Source organism: Xyrauchen texanus, chromosome 49, assembly GCF_025860055.1.
Source record: "Xyrauchen texanus isolate HMW12.3.18 chromosome 49, RBS_HiC_50CHRs, whole genome shotgun sequence".
NCBI classification, from domain to species: Eukaryota; Metazoa; Chordata; class Actinopteri; order Cypriniformes; family Catostomidae; genus Xyrauchen; species Xyrauchen texanus.
Window position 1 is genome coordinate 23,481,355 of NC_068324.1, and position 17,907 is coordinate 23,499,261.

The 17,907-nt window shown below is 42.1% G+C and overlaps 1 protein-coding gene across 1 annotated transcript in view; it reads left to right on the forward strand.

The window, feature by feature from the left end:
- The window catches only part of LOC127640088 (anoctamin-3-like), a 217,746-nt gene that overhangs the window by 5,650 nt on the left and 194,189 nt on the right, over positions 1 to 17,907 (forward strand). The window lies entirely within an intron of this gene.

Genomic DNA, 17,907 nt, shown 5'->3' on the forward strand with positions numbered 1-17,907 from the left:
CTTTTGTGGAGGACAAACATTTGAATTTTTGTGCCATTCTTTTTTTTGTATAGTGAAAGTAAATGGGGACTGGGGCTGTTAAGCCTCAAATGACTAAAAAGCACTATATAAGTATCATAAAAGTAGTCTGGATGTCTTGTGCACAATATTCCAAGTCTTTTGTGCCCTGTAAGGAGCAGACCGAAATATTAGTTGCTAGTTAACTGTTAATTAATCAGCCCTTTGCTGTATGTCTTGAATCAATTATTGCACTATTAGATGCTTTTCCTCCAGCCATTGGTTCTCTGGCATCTTGCGACCAAACATCTGTCAATCCTGACGTAGCACATCTAACAGTGCCATATTTGATTTGATAGATACTGTAATCCACAGTAAAATGAGTCCTATATCGTCATAACCTGAAAGGCTGCTCAGCAACGAAGAAGCCACTGCTCCAAAACCACCATGAAAAAGCTAGACTAGAGTTTCTAAGTGCACATGGGGACAAAGATCTTACTTTTTGAAGAAATGTCCTCTGCTCTGATGAAACAAGAATTTAACTGTTTGGGCATAGTTACCATTGTTATGTTTGGAGGAAAAAGGGTGAGGCTTGCAAGCCGAAGAAAACCATCCCAACCATGAAACATGGGGGTGGCAGCATCATGTTGTGGGAGTGCTTTGCTGCAGGAGGGCACTTCACAAAACAGATGGCATCATGAGGAAGGAATATTATGTGGATATATTGAAGTCACATCTCAAGACATCAGCCATGAAGTTAAAGCTTGGTCGCAAATGGGTCTTCCAAAAGAACAATGACCCCAAGCACACAGAAATGTATGGAAAATAGAACATTTGTGGTCAGGACTGAAAAAGTGTGAGCAAGCAAGGAGGCCTACAAACCTGACACAGTTACACCAGTTTTGTCTGGAGGAATAGGCCAACATTCCAGCAACCTATTGTTGTGGAACAGGTTGTGGAAGACAACCAAAAAAGTTTGACCAAAGTTAAAAAATTTAAAGGCAATGCTACCAAATACTATCAAAGTGCATGTAAACTTCTGACCCACTGGGAATATGATGAAAGAAATAAAAGCTGAAATAAATAATTCTCTCTTCTATTATTGTGACATTTCTCATGCTTTTTGTTTGTTTGTTGGATTTTCTCCCCTTTTCTCTCCAATTTGGCATGCCCAATTCTCAATGCCCTCTAGGTCCTCATGGTGGCGTAGTGACTCGCCTCAATCCGGGCGGCAGAGGACGAATCTTAGTTACCTGCATGTCTGAGACTGTCAATCCACGCATCTTATCACGTGGCTTGTTGAGTGTGAAGGCTCATGCTATTCTCTGAGGCATCCACGCACAACTCACCACGTGAGAGCGAGAACCACATTATAGTTACCACGAGGAGGTTAAACCTAGTTGGTGCTAGTCAGCCCTAGTCAAAGAAAATTGCATAGTGTACGATAGGTACCGATTTAGATTTCTTGCACTCTGTCTATGATTCCATCTAGTCGGAAGATATCAAACAAGTTTGATATTTTTGAGCCGAATTTTGACGACTACAGATGAAGTCTTGTAGTATATGATGCTGCAACACTGAAATCTAAAGTCATATAATGATCTGACATTTGAACTAGAGATCATGGGGCCACACAGCTCAAGAAATGGAGATTATAAACAAGCACTCAAGTTGAGTTTAACATTTAACGCCACTCACCTCGCATTTGCACTCTCTAGATGCCATATATGCTGTAACTTCACACTCAAATACATTTGACAAGTTTCTTTCACGATTTGGAACATAGTAGCAGCAGCAACAACAACAACAACAGCAAGCTGTCATATCCAAGTTTTTTAATGTCTGTCATGCAGCTTCTAGAACATGAATTATGAATTTTCATATATTTTGAAGCAGATCAAATAAAGAGACAAAGACCATTCTATATCCAAAAGGAACTACAGGTGAAACTCGAAAAATTAGAATATCGTGCAAAAGATCATTAATTTCAGTAATTCAACTTAAAAGGTGAAACTAATATATTATATAGACTCATTACAAGCAAAGTAAGATATTTCAAGCCTTTATTTGATATAATTTTGATGATTATGGCTTACAGCTTATGAAAACCCCAAATTCAGAATCTCAGAAAATTAGAATATTGTGAAAAGGTTCAGTATTGTAGGCTCAAAGAGTCACACTCTAATCAGCTAAACACCTGCAAAGGGTTCCTGAGCCTTTAAATGGTCTCTCAGTCTGGTTCAGTTGAATTCACAATCATGGGGAAGACTGCTGACCTGACAGTTGTGCAGAAAACCATCATTGACACCCTCCACAAGGAGGGAAAGCCTCAAAAGGTAATTGCAAAAGAAGTTGTATGTTCTCAAAGTGCTGTATCAAAGCACATTAATAGAAAGTTAAGTGGAAGGGAAAAGTGTGGAAGAAAAAGGTGCACAAGCAGCAGGGATGACGGTAGCCTGGAGAGGATTGTCAGGAAAAGGCCATTCAAATGTGTGGGGAGCTTCACAAGGAGTGGACTGAGGCTGGAGTTACTGCATCAAGAGCCACCACACACAGACGGGTCCTGGACATGGGCTTCAAATGTCAAACGTCTTACCTGGGCTAAAGAAAAAAAGAACTGGTCTGTTGCTCAGTGGTCCAAAGTCCTCTTTTCTGATGAGAGCAAATTTTGCATCTCATTTGGAAACCAAGGTCCCAGAGTCTGGAGGAAGAATGGAGAGGCACACAATCCAAGATGCTTGAAGTCCAGTGTGAAGTTTCCACAGTCTGTGTTGGTTTGGGGAGCCATGTCATCGGCTGGTGTTGGTCCACTGTGCTTTATTAAGTCCAGAGTCAACGCAGCCATCTACCGGGACATTTTAGAGCACTTCATGCTTCCTTCAGCAGACAAGCTTTATGGAGATGCTGACTTCATTTTCCAGCAGGACTTGGCACCTGCCCACACTGCCAAAAGTACCAAAACCTGGTTCAATGACCATGGTATTACTGTGCTTGATTGGCCAGCAAACTCGCTTGACCTGAACCCCATAGAGAATCTATGGGGCATTGCCAAGAGAAAGATGAGAGACATGAGACCAAACAATGCAGAAGAGCTGAAGGCCGCTATTGAAGCATCTTGGTCTTCCATAACACCTCAGCAGTGCCAAAGGCTGATAGCATCCATGCCACGCCGCATTGAGGCAGTAATTAATGTAAAAGGGGCCCAAACCAAGTACTGAGTACATATGCATGATTATACTTTTCAGAGGGCCGACATTTCTGTATTTAAAATCCTTTTTTTATTGATTTCATGTAATATTCTAATTTTCTGAGATTCTGAATTTGGGGTTTTCATAAGCTGTAAGCCATAATCATCAAAATTATATCAAATAAAGGCTTGAAATATCTTACTTTGCTTGTAATGAGTCTATATAATATATTAGTTTCACCTTTTAAGTTGAATTACTGAAATTAATTAACTTTTGCACGATATTCTAATTTTTCGAGTTTCACCTGTACATGTTGTAGAAAATGAAAAGAAGGAATGAGATCTAAGACCAGAACCAATGCCTGATAACCAAGATTTCTCAGCTGCTACCACAACCAGTTTGATAATGACTGTACTGCCATCTACAAGCCATCAAACTAGACGCCCGACTCGGTGGAGCACTAAAAACAATTCCAAACACTGCAATAACAAAAAAGCAATAAAGTGATATATGCCTCAGCAGCAGTGATACTTCTTCAGATGCCTCACCAAAGAATTAAAGCTACCAAACATGAGTTTCCTTCCAGATCAGAGTCTAGAAGCCATTATGAAGACCTCACAGAAGGAGGCCAGCAGTAAAAGAAACAAATCGCACCATATAGCTGCCTAGCAGCACTCCTATCAAGATTTTTTTGCCAAGTAGGACTTGTACCTGGATCAGCATCCTTGTTCCTTTTAGGGTTAGTGTTAGGGCCGGGGTTTGGGCTTGAGTAATATTTGTTATTACTGTATATCCCACTGATTTTAGGGGTAGCGAATTGTTGGGATAATGGATCAACATGATCACACACGAAGTCGGCATGCTTTTTCCAAAAGTTCTGGTACCCTAGAAACGGCAACAGTATGCTGATTCACTGAAATGCTATCTCCCATTGGACATATTTGGAATGGCTCAACAACAATTACTTTCCCTTGTGGCTCGACTGTTAACGTGTTGCGTCAGTTGCATGGGAGCCCACAGTACAAAGGAGGTTGCATTTTTATCCCTAACATTGCATTTTGTTTCGACTAATGGTTATGGTTAGATTTGGGTTTTGGTTAAGGGGAAGATTAAATAAAATAAAGTATCTTCATTGTTTTACACCCTGTTCAGCTGAAATCAATTATTTTTACAACTGGCTTCTGGTGACCTCTCCTGGATATAAATATATGTCAAACTTGTTTATATACTCTGAAAAATTACTGCTTTAGCCTCAGGAGGCAGTGTTTTCAAATTCGGTCAACGTATACCGATTTTGGCTAAAGAACAATTTGCACACACTTGCCGAATTTGATGTGCGATCAGGCTGTATGGATAGGGGTTAAAGAAAACAACTCTGTGTAACTTTGTAACGACAGCTCTAAATTGTTGAACCATTGTGTTTCGAATGATGGATGTGCATCTGCATCATAGTTACAAAGTTCTGGGGAAACAGTCTTCACTAGCTTGTTAATTTCTCAAATAATGCATCAGACTATGTTGAATAATTGTGAGTTATATATGTTGTTGTATGGGAAACACACCCCTGGATGGGAAGCTCAAACAAAAAGCCACATTTTAATAGAACCACAGAGTCTCAATGTTTATAGTTTTCAAAGAAGTCAAATTACAAAGGGTTTACTTAGCTGTCTCTTCATTATAGACATTTTTTCTTGGAGGAACATTTTATTTTAACATCGAAAAAGCTACACATGTCAGCTTTAAAATAATTTTCCTTTTGGCCTGATTAATGGCGTTAATCTTTTTTAACACATCTTTTTTTTATATATAATTATTCACACCAAATTATTTTGTTAAATAGACAGCTTTAGCCATTGCATAATAATCCTTTCTAAATGTTATATTTTGGTGTAGCCTATGTGTTTTCAGACGTTGCTCTGGTATTGTCCTTCCACAGATCTGGAAAGAGCCAGTTAAGGAACTGATGAGGTTCTTGCAGCACCATGATTTATCTAACACGAATATTGATATTATTCAAAATGTGACGACATGTCACTCACACAATCCTAAAGCATGCACTCACAGTGATGTCAATTTGCTCAATGCTGAGAATATTTTATGTATGTATATGTATCCTTGTTGTGACTAGGAGGTACGTGGCTGTTCTGATTAGCTCAAATGTGGTATTTGGCCGGATAAGTTTGAGAAACGCCATCCTAGAGTATTTGTTTTGATCACACAATTAGAGCAGTTAGTTCACATGGGATTCTGGCTGTGTGTTAGGGACACTGTGATAGGTCGATCTACAGCAGAGTAGCTACACAGATTGGACAGACATGAGGACTTCCTGAGACACAGGCACCTCTCAAACAAATACACGCTATTAAGGGGTCAACAATATTAACATCTCAGTACACTAAATCTCATCCAACTTTTCTCCTCATTTGTGTACATGATCAAGCATAGGTTTATGCTAGATTAATAGGCAAGACAGGTAGGTTTATTTTTAGATAAACATCCTTTTTTAAGAGAGGGCACACTTTCTTACAAAGATACATGGCTTCTTCCACAGGGGAACTGCAATTTTACAATTTCTATTTTCTATGTTTTATGAGTGAGTGAGTGAGTGAGTGAGTGAGTGAGTGAGTGAGTGGTGAGTGAGTGAGTGAGTGAGTGAGTGAGTGAGTGAGTGTGTGTGTGTGTGTGTGTGTTTTGCACAACATCCCATGTACCACAGGCTTGCCACCTGTCCCGTTACGTAACACACAGATGGGGATGAGAATTGCCTTTGCATCACAGACACTTAGAGATACGGATTCATTGATTATTTAATATCACATACCTGTGATTCCTAATCAATTAAAATTATTCAGTTAGCAGAAAAAACGAATTCTACTTCTGTAATGTGATATACAGTTCTTCTGAGTGAATTAGTATAATCAACTCAAAGATATATAGGGCCGGAATTGATTTTATACATAGGGAATTAATTGGATCTTGAAAAGTGAGCATTATATTGTAGAATGGAGCAGTTGATTATTGGAGGGGATCATTTGAAAAAGAAAGGTGTTTCAGAGGTGGAGCAAGTTTTTCTATTTTGATGAAAGATTATGAGGACAAACCTTTTTTTTCTTCTTCTTCTTTTTTCCCCTTTGGAATAACATGCCCAGACGAGTTGTGCTCAATAAAACCAGGAACATGTATTAAAGTAAATTGGGGCAACTTTTATTTTATGTTGACTTGAGAAGTCTTGGAAAGTCATGGAAATTTCTATGACAAATATATATGTATTTTTCTAGTTATGCTCATCTCTAAAATATTTTTCTTTATAGAAATAGCTTTTTATGAGTTCTTTTCTGTGTGTGAAATGATTTTAAAAATCTTTATACAATAATTCAAAATGACCGAAAAAGTAATAGAAATGTATTGGTCAAAAGATGTGGGTACCATGCGATTAATATGAACATTGATTTTTTGATCTCAATATCTTTTACATGATAAGAACAGAGTGTAATGTATTTTCTACTAAATGTACAGTGCTCTGTCTGTTCTCTGTGAGCTTTCGGTTTGGATACAAAAACCTTCCATGTATTATATTCAGTATCTAAGGTCACACTGAATTATGTTTTCCTCCACCGAAATGTGAGATTTAGAACACGCTCTTCATTATCACATACTTTAGAATAAAAGTTTAAGATAAAAGTTTGGATTAATATGTAACAGAAAAGTGTTTGTAAGAAACAATAAGTTAGTCATTTCTAGTGGGACAAATATTCCAGATGCAATTTATTTATCAGAATGTAATTAATTGTTTAATGTAGTTTGGCAGGGCGGAGGGCGGGGCTGGGTTACACTGGTGCCGAAACCAGTGTGGAGGAGTGATGCGCCGTAGTAGAGTCCTCATCACTACCATCCACCCCAATGGAGCAGCCGCGGCCATCCGGAGGAGGACAGAGGAGAAGTGGAGGAATGACCACCAACCGCGAGGGGAGGAGGGGCTCCCAACCAACGGAGCGGGGGAGACCCCTACCGTCCGCCAAAAATGCGGCAGAGCGTTCCGTCCACCAGGGACTGGAGGTCTGCCGGTGCTGGGTCGTGATTCCGTACACCCGGCCCCAATCAGGCTAATCAAGCCTCAGAGAGGGATAAAGTCCGACTGGTAGCTGCAGTGCAACAGAAAGAGAGATTTACGAACAGTTGTCTAACACCTGTGTGTGTTTGTCTTTTGGTTTCAGTTTTATATTAAACTATTATTTATATTGTCAAGCTGGTTCTCACCTCCTTTCCATTAATCCCTTTACATGTAGGTTTAATTATTGACTAAGCTCAAGACTTTGGGCACCATCATTTGTTTGTGTGTATGTGTTTTGTGTACATAGTTTTTATTTGTTTTGGGCATCAACTTTGTTTGAGATGTTTCTCTTTAAATTCATCAGGATACTGTAAATTCAAATAGGCTGAAATGAGACAGTTATTTACATACAGTAAGAGTATAGCGTTATAAACATGTGTAACATAGCTCAGGTCTGGGAAGAATTTGATTAGAAATGTTTGAGATCTCTGACTTCTGATTACAGACTTTGGTATCTTGGCAAACAGTTGGTATCTGAGCACAGTTTGAGACATTTTGGAGAGTCAGAGAGAAGACACATGTGAGATATGGGGTCTTTTTCTCCAGAGAAACATCTGAGAATCTGGGTGACTTTAGAGAATTACAGAAACTGTAGGATGGGATATGACACTGTTGGACAGGAATGGACAGAAAGAGAGAAAATAAATGGTGTTGTAATCTGCTGTTATTATATTACAGTGCATCACTGAAAGGCTGGTGTACTTTGCTGGTGAACTTGCTGGTAAATGTGCAATCTACCACCTACTACACACTAACTTATCCGGTTGGTTAAGATAAAGTTCATGAGCCGCTGTCTGAAGCATGGGCTCAGGATGGAGTTCACCAAAATTACCTGCTATAAGCTTCCAGCCAGACTGCGATGCTCCTCACTGAATGATACCTACTGGATATCAACTTGATCAAAGGAGGGACAACGCTCTCTAAAACTACATAGAAAATGAATTAACGAATAACAAAAGCCTTCATCGGCCAAAATCAAAGGACAATGCATCTACATGTATTTCCTCAGTTAATTCTGGATAACTTTAACACTAAAATTATAGTTCATACAAAATAATTTTGTTTAACATTTGACCCACAACACTTACTTAGTTTACTCATTTTAACCACTAATAGTTCTAAACGCAAAAAATACGTCGACGCAAAATATGCGCGTCGATTCGTCGGACCCAAAACAAAGATGGCGGCGCCGGCGAGTAGTAGAAACACGAGTGGCTCCTCAGACTATCAGAAGTGCAAGGCGGCATGCACTCGTTCCTCTAAAGTATGGGAATTCTTTAATTTAAAAGGAAACAATTCCGTGATATGTCGTCTTTGCAAAATGGAGATGGCCTTCCATTCTAGCACCACGGCAATGCACCAGCATCTGAAGAGGCGCCACCCGGTTGCAGCTGCAGATGACAGAGCACCGTAAGTTTTTTTTCCAACTCCCCACTTTGCACTCGATGTTGGAGTAGGCTATAATACGTTGTCGACACCTAAAGTTTTCGCTTATAGCTATTAATAATGCGTTTATAGCTATGAATGTCCTGAAAAATACATAGAGGACGCTGACAACGCGCTGACAGACAGGACCAAGCAAGTAACATTTAATAAAGTCTCAACTTTCAAATTTGGTCATTCAAAGAAAATTAAACCATAAATAGGCCTACTATTTTGTGGCTCTTTAATGTGTCGTGACAGATTGCCTCAGTTAAATCTGCTCGTGAACCGATAATCTTTTCCTTGGATAATTTATAGCATCAAATTGGCTAAACATGAATGTAGCCTACATCAGAAGGACTGTTGTTTTAACCGCGGAAAGACGTCAGTACAGTAGCCTACAATCCATTATTCAAATTCAAATCCACCGACGTTAATCTTCTCTCTCCTGACTACTTTGTCGGACAAAAATGGCGTATTATGATTGATTGATCATATCGCCAGTCAATCAAACTCCCGGCAAATGTTTTTTTTTTTTTTTTACTTTTTATACACCCCCACCCCCGATGAAACCGGTATTACCGGTGTTGTCACAAGTCGATTAATCGAATCGAAATCGAATCAGACTGGGGAAAAAAATGAATCGTTAGATTAATCGATGCATCGAAAAAATAATCGCTAGATTAATCGTTTAAAAAAATAATCGTTTATCCCAGCCCTATTCTAAACAATAACTAATATTGGCAAAATATTCATTCATTTTCTGTTATAGCATAATTTCATGTGCAGCTGCTTTGAAACAACGCCTGTTGTGAAAATCGCTTTACAAATAAATTTGACTTGATTTGACTTGATGCAGTGTGATAGATAGCGGTTTCCTACCAGTGATTTTTCAGTTGTAGTGACAGAGTATTTGCTATTTGCCTAGAAAAATATTACTTAGCTAAATCACATTGTAATAATTCAGTGTATTAAGGGGTGTTTTTTAAACCAGAACAATCACTCTAATAACAAAATGTTTACATTTGCTTAAGAAAATATTAGTGATTTTTGCATGTTCAAAACGCCGCTGCATGAGGATCACTGCATTATGTATGTGTGGTCACCACAAGGCCACAGCTCTGGGATGTATTGGCAAGATTTTTAAGTCAGAGATTTTTCTTTATGTTGAGTCCAAAGTTTAGTACAGACTCAATTATGGACATTTAGTTGATTAACCCTGCAAAGAATTAATTTAGGCTACATTGCATTTGGCTAATACTATCAAAGAAGTATTATCTAGCTATAATCTAGCTTCTGTAAATCACGTGCACTTGAAAGAAGCCTCAGTCGAACTCTACCTCCATGAGCTCGCAATGCCTCATCCTATCGGCAGCCAACGGCATCTTAACGTCCCGTAAAGACACACTCTGAGAGGGGTGTAGTGTTACCCTGCCCTCTGTTCTATAAAAAGCATCTGTTAGTGGGGCAGGCGATGTAAAACTCCTGTGAGATGAGAGCTGTGCTGGAACCAGAGATGAATTATGCAAGCGTTTCAAATGGGGAAGATGGGCAAACCCAATGACCTCATTTCCTTCCTACTTAACATTCTTCCTTTTTCCTTTAGTAAAGAAAGCTCTTTATTCAAAGTCACAAGTATGTTTCTGTACTTTTTGAAAAATACTCAATTTGTTTTGTAGCTTTCAGCTTGTTTTCCAGAAAGCCATGTATTCTTATTTCACTGTAGAATCAAGTCAAATGTCCCTAATCCTGGTCTAGTTGTATTCTGGGTCTTAACTCAGATTTACATGTATTATATCAGTATTAATCCAGCCACATTTCTTTTATTGACCCAACAGCTGTCCTCCCATGACATTTACAGAGCACTCTTTCAGAAGAGAAGTAGTATGTGTTTAATATGTAGTCAAAACACATATACAGGTGAAACTCGAAAAATTAGAATATCGTGCAAAAGTTCATTAATTTCAGTAATTCAACTTAAAAGGTGAAACTAATATATTATATAGACTCATTACAAGCAAAGTAAGATATTTCAAGCCTTTATTTGATATAATTTTGATGATTATGGCTTACAGCTTATGAAAACCCCAAATTCAGAATCTCAGAAAATTAGAATATTGTGAAAAGGTTCAGTATTGTAGGCTCAAAGTGTCACACTCTAATCAGCTAAACACCTGCAAAGGGTTCCTGAGCCTTTAAATGGTCTCTCAGTCTGGTTCAGTTGAATTCACAATCATGGGGAAGACTGCTGACCTGACAGTTGTGCAGAAAACCATCATTGACACCCTCCACAAGGAGGGAAAGCCTCAGAAGGTAATTGCAAAAGAAGTTGTATGTTCTCAAAGTGCTGTATCAAAGCACATTAATAGAAAGTTAAGTGGAAGGGAAAAGTGTGGAAGAAAAAGGTACACAAGCAGCAGGGATGACCGTAGCCTGGAGAGGATTGTCAGGAAAAGGCCATTCGAATGTGTGGGGGAGCTTCACAAGGAGTGGACTGAGGCTGGAGTTACTGCATCAAGAGCCACCACACACAGACGGGTCCTGGACATGGGCTTCAAATGTCAAACGTCTTACCTGGGCTAAAGAAAAAAAGAACTGGTCTGTTGCTCAGTGGTCCAAAGTCCTCTTTTCTGATGAGAGCAAATTTTGCATCTCATTTGGAAACCAAGGTCCCAGAGTCTGGAGGAAGAATGGAGAGGCACACAATCCAAGATGCTTGAAGTCCAGTGTGAAGTTTCCACAGTCTGTGTTGGTTTGGGGAGCCATGTCATCGGCTGGTGTTGGTCCACTGTGCTTTATTAAGTCCAGAGTCAACGCAGCCGCCTACCGGGACATTTTAGAGCACTTCATGCTTCCTTCAGCAGACAAGCTTTATGGAGATGCTGACTTCATTTTCCAGCAGGACTTGGCACCTGCCCACACTGCCAAAAGTACCAAAACCTGGTTCAATGACCATGGTATTACTGTGCTTGATTGGCCAGCAAACTCGGCTGACCTGAACCCCATAGAGAATCTATGGGGCATTGCCAAGAGAAAGATGAGAGACACGAGACCAAACAATGCAGAAGAGCTGAAGGCCGCTATTGAAGCATCTTGGTCTTCCATAACACCTCAGCAGTGCCACAGGCTTATAGCATCCATGCCACGCCGCACTGAGGCAGTTATTAATGCAAAAGGGGCCCAAACCAAGTACTGAGTACATATGCATGATTATACTTTTCAGAGGGCCGACATTTCTGTATTTAAAATCCTTTTTTTATTGATTTCATGTAATATTCTAATTTTCTGAGATTCTGAATTTGGGGTTTTCATAAGCTGTAAGCCATAATCATCAAAATTATATCAAATAAAGGCTTGAAATATCTTACTTTGCTTGTAATGAGTCTATATAATATATTAGTTTCACCTTTTAAGTTGAATTACTGAAATTAATGAACTTTTGCACGATATTCTAATTTTTCGAGTTTCACCTGTATACATGCAGAAAATGCATATTTAAAGATTAAAAACTACACACATTAACATTACAGTGCAGTAATGCTTTCACATTGTTCATGCAAGCAAGAGCTTAGCAGGTAATTAGCATTTACTGTAGCATTCGTATTTACAATTACAACAATCGTACTTACGTAAGTACAAGTGGGAAACTCAGAATACCTGAGTTGCTGAGTTGTAACGTTGGAAGGGCCTTGACGACATGTAAAATTGTTGAAAGCAAAGACTTTTAAAACCCCTACTTTCCATGGCCTTGTACTTTCTCATGGCAAAATTCTGCTGGTGAAGATGGCGTCGGCAGGTGTTGATCACGTGAGAAAACAGCAAAAATGTAATTGTCAAGCAGCCTTTTTTAATGCTGCACTTCATACTCAGTAAGACTTGAGTTAGAAAGAAACCGCTAAAATAATATCCTGTCCATTGTGAATATTCAGCGTAACTGTTGATGAAGCACCACCCACACAGAGTTTACTGCCAAACTTGAACTAGAGGCGAAATCAGCGTGAAAATCAAGATTAATAACTGTATTTCGCCTGCAATATTTCACCGTGAGAAGGTATGTGTGACCAAGCCAAAACCCCCAAAAACTATTTGCAGTTTCGAGCCATGGGTTCCCTCAGGAGTTTTTGTATGAATTATTGCCATAGTAGTTTTAAATTTAGGATTAAAACTACAACTGCCATACTTTCTAAATGGATGACTGTTGTAGTCCTTTTGTAGCTACGGTTATGCTGTGTGCATTCTCGTGCAGACTCAACGGCTTAAAAATCCACGATTGAGTTGTGACAGTGTTTAATTTGATTTAGAGCAACACATTAAAATCTTTTCAAGTAATTTTCACCACAGACCTTATTTGACTCGTTACTCAAAAATCCCTTTTCTAAAAACTCATAGGAAATTCTAGAGGGAGCCCAAAGAAAATTAGCCTTCTTGCTACAAACTGACATCACGACTGACTGAACAGCTCTATTGGTCAGTTAAACACAGTTAAACATCAGACCCTCCCCTAAACTCACTCCATTGATTGTCCAATGTTGCTATGTAAGGCAAACAGAGCCATAGAGGCCCAATGATTAACCTTTTGGGGAAATCAACCTACAAATGGCTTACTTACTGTATACAGTAGTTGTCTCTGAATATTAAGGTGGAATAAGAGAAAGAATTATATCATTAAAATAATTACACATTCAGCTAAAATGGATTCCTTTAAAACTCATATTCATATACAAAGACACAGGATTACATTTTTTTTCTTGATAAACCAGTTTAAGCCAGCTCAGAGCTAGATTAAATTCACATCAAATACGCTTTTATATATTTAGATTAACCTACACAATGACTACCCATGAGTACAAGCACACCTGATCTTACAAAAGCATGTACAGACAGTAATAAAATCAACATGGACCTATTTACTTTATTAATACACATTCCTAGACTTATTGTGCACAATTAATTTCACACTTCAATCAATTCCTAATGGATCAAATAAATCATGTACTACATTTGCTTGTTGTTTATTTAGTTTCACCCAGAAATTGGACACATTATTGCTGTTTCATGTTGACTTTAAAGCTGCAGTGTATCATGTCTTCAGTATTAAAAAATAAGTGTTCCCTTTACAAAAAGCTTCACTATGATGCTGCGCTTTGCTAAGCGCTTTGGGAACAATCCTACATATTTGTGACCAGCTGAAATATGTCTGTGTAATACGTCAATGAACATTGACCGGAATTTATAGCCTCGGTTGGTGTAATCATTGGATGCACCTGTGGCCAGGCTATAAATAGAGGCGTCACCAGCGTGTCGTCAGATCCTTTTCTTCAGAGCATACTGTGCTGTGTGTCTCACAAGCCTGTCAGAAACTTTCTTTCCTCTGCTAGGATTTAGAATTTGTTAGGCAGTGCGCAGTGAACCTTTTCTCCTTTCCTCTTTCTATATATATATATATATATATATATATATATATATATATATATATATATATATAAAAATAGAAAAGAAAAAGGTGGAAAAATGTCAGAGAAGCAAAGCATTTCCTTGTCAACGTTCTATGACTGTCAGGGACACGCATCAGTTTTGTTTTTGTTTGTTTGGGGGAAGAGCATGCTGCTCTTCGTGCTTGCCTCGCTTACTTCCGGGAGTCAGCGCCCACTCTTTCATCTCTCACATGGGGCTCTCGCATATATCTGGCTGAGGAGCGAGAGGTGGGTCCGTCCCTATCGCTCGCTCTCTCCCCAGATCCAGCTGATCCTTCTCGTAAGCCTGAAGAGAGTCTCGGCGCCACTTCGTTTCATGAGATGGGTGCTGAATCTCTCTACATTTCACGCATAATAATAAAGCGGCTGAGAAATTACTCGAGGTGGTTACTCGGGCTGTGGCCAGACTTATTCAATGATGTCGCCGGTCGAAGAGACGCTTGCGGGCTATCTCTCACCGGGTTCGGCATCATCACTCAAGAAACCCGTTCTCCTCACTAAGCCATGCAGGACTACCTCCATGCTAGTGGGGAGGGCTTATCAAGCGGCAGGTCAGGCTGGTGCTGTGCTGTACACCATGGTCGTGTTACAGGCATACCAGGCTGACCTACTGAAAGACCTGAGTGCGGGTGCAAAGCTCGAAGAAGAAGCCTTTTCTGATCTTCGTCAGGCCACAGATTTATATCTCTGTGTGACCAAGCAGACGGCCCGTGCCATTGGTTGGTCTATGTCTGCTTTAGTCAGCACGGAGAGGCATTTATGGCTTAACCTTTCAAGCATCAAGGATAAGGACAGAGTTTTCCCACTCAATGCCCCGGTTTCGCCTTCCGGTCTCTTCGGAGACACCATGAATACGGTTATCTCCAGACTCCAGGAGGCGAAAAGCCACGAGGAAGCCTTCGGGCAGTTTTTTCCTCGCCGTACTCGGGGGGCGGGCCGTCGGCCACCCAGTCCCACCCCGACTCTGCTAGGCAGAGTGTGGCGAGTCGTGCTCCCCCTCGTAAAGACTGGGGACAGGCTCGTCGCCCTCAGCAGCCCCCGAAGCAGGACCTCAGGGTCCTGATTTCTAAAAGAAAGAAACCCTGACGGTCTTGTACCCAGCCTTGTGGGGGTAGTTCCTCTCGGGACAGGGCGCGTGTACGATCCACTTCGGCCCTCCCGATATCCTCATGAAACCTCTTCACTCTGAATTCTGGGGAATCACCTATCTGGGGGTTATATGGAATTCGATCACGATGCGGGCACAGTTGTCTCCCGCTCGTATCACGTCATTCAGAACACCCTGAGCAAACTCAGGCTAGGTCAAGGTTGCACTGTTCTCCATTATCAACAAATACTAGGTCTCATGGCGTCTGCGTCCACGGTGATCCCTTTGGGCCTGCTCCATATGAGGCAGTTTCAGCTGTGGCTAAAAGCTGTGGCTAATAAGGGTTATGCGGCGTGTGCTTCGTTCCCTTGCTATGTGGTTCAGACCCCGGTTTCTTACCTGGGGTAAGACCACTCTAGGTGTGTCTCGTCATCGCAGGCTGCTAACGACAGACGCCCAGGGCAAGCCCCTGTCACTCAAGGCAGTTTATATCCCTGGATGCCCATATTTGGGAGCAGATTTACTGTCCAGACAGAAAATACCGACGGGTGAGTGGAAACTCCACCCCTAGGTAGTGGAACAAATCTGGGTGAGATTTTACAGGTAGAAGAGGACCTCTTCGCCTCTATGAACAGCGCAATGTCTCCTCTTCTTCTCCCTGAGTCACCCAGCCACCCTGGGTCTGGACGCGATTGCGCATACATGGCCCAGAGTGTGTCTGTATGCGTTTCCCCTGGTTTCTCTGCTCCCGGGAGTCTTGGCCAGAGTTCGCTAGCAAGGGTCTTGCCTCTTACTGATAGCGCCTCACTGGCCAACAGGATTTGGTTCTCAGAGCTGATATCTCTCCTCGACGGCTCGCCTTGGGCGATTCCGAACAGGAGGGACCTTCTGTCTCAGGCACAGGGGACGATATTTCATCCCCGGCCCGAATTGTGGAAACTTCATGTTTAGCCCCTGAAGGGTACCAACTGAGGGACAAAGGGCTGTCACCTGAGGTTATCGATACCATACTTAGTGCTAGGGCTCCCTCTACCAGAAGAAACTACACCAATAGATGGGGTGTCTTCGAAAAGCGGTGTAGTTCACATGGTGCAGATCCAGTCAACTGCCAAATTGTTTCAGTTCTGGGCTTTCTGCAGGAAAAACTGTCAGCAGGCATATGCCCTGCTACTCTCAGGGTTTATGTGGCCGCCATTTCGGCTTGCCACGCCTTGATGGACAGGGGAGGCTTCCTCTACTTTCTCACTTCATTCGTGGAGCCATGCGACTGAGGCCTCCTTTTAGGACCAGAACTCATGGGATTTAGCAATAGTCCTGGAGGGTCTTGTTGAGACCCCCTTTGAACCTCAAGATGGTCTTTCTTATGGCAATTACCTCTCTTAAGAAGATTGGGGATCTACAGTCTCTGTCTGTTTTGCCGGCCTGTTTAGAATGGTTTAGAGGGTGTGGGTTAGAGACTGAGGAAGAGGTCCTAGAGAGGCGTCTTCGGAACTAGTCAGCACTTGCCTGCTGGGGCTAAGCAGTCATGGGTCTGGAGGCGAGAGTGCTGCGTACGGGGAGCCGGGACTGTAGAGTTTTGGGGCCGGGGTGCCATGAGAATGTGCGGCAAATGAAAACAAGGATTCTCCTCCCGACGGAGTGGTCTTGGTACCAGCTCCGGACCGAACGTCTGACTGCCTGGGTTGCCCGTATAAGGAGCGCTTCGGAGATTTCCTGGTCCTGGAAGGGGTCCTGGAGACAGGGGGTATTGTCTCCGTCTGCTTATTCACTGCCAAAAACTGCTGGGCGAAGTCGTCGCCGGTGTCGCCGAAGAGGCCAAGCTGGGAGACGGGGGCATTGAGAAAGCATGCCTTGTCAACGTCGCACATCTCGACCATGTTCAGCCAGAGGTGACGCTCCTGGACCACGAGGGTGGCCATAACCTGCCCGAGTGCCTGCGCTGTGACCTTCGTTGCTCTGAGAGCGAGGTCGGTGGCAGAGTGCAGTTCCTGCAGCATGTCGGGGTCGGGACACCCAGGTGCAGATCTTTGAGTGCCTTGGGTTGGTGGACTTGCAGGAGAGCCATGGCATGCAGGGCGGAGGTGGCTTGTCCTGTTGTGCTGTAGGCTTTCGAGGTCAGTGATGACGTCATTCTACAGGCTCTGGAGTGGAGTACCAGGTGGCAGCATTCTCGGGACACAAGTGGATCGCAACCGCTCTGTTCACCAGGTGGACCTCCGTGTATCCGTGGGCCGTCCCGCCATCCAGGGTAGTGAGAGCAGATGAGCGGAGTGGTCAGTTCAGGGCAGTAAAAGGTGCCCTCCATGAACACGTCAGCTCGTCATGCACTTCCAGGAAGAACGGGAACCGGGGGGGAGGTGCAGGGCTATGAGAGGCGCCCTGACCCGAGGAACCAATCAAGTAGCCGTGAGGGGGGGGCGGAAGTTTCCAGTCCAGCCTCGCACTCACGGTGGCCCGGGAAAGCATAGCGGACATCTGTGCGTCATCCTCAGACTGGGCGAGCATACGTGAAGGTGGCAGCCCAGACAAGTCATCAGCATCAGACACCACTGTGATGCAAGGCAAGCCGCACTCATCCCGGGCTCGGACGGAAGCAAGCAAGTGTGCCAGGGGTGGGTGGTTGGTGGG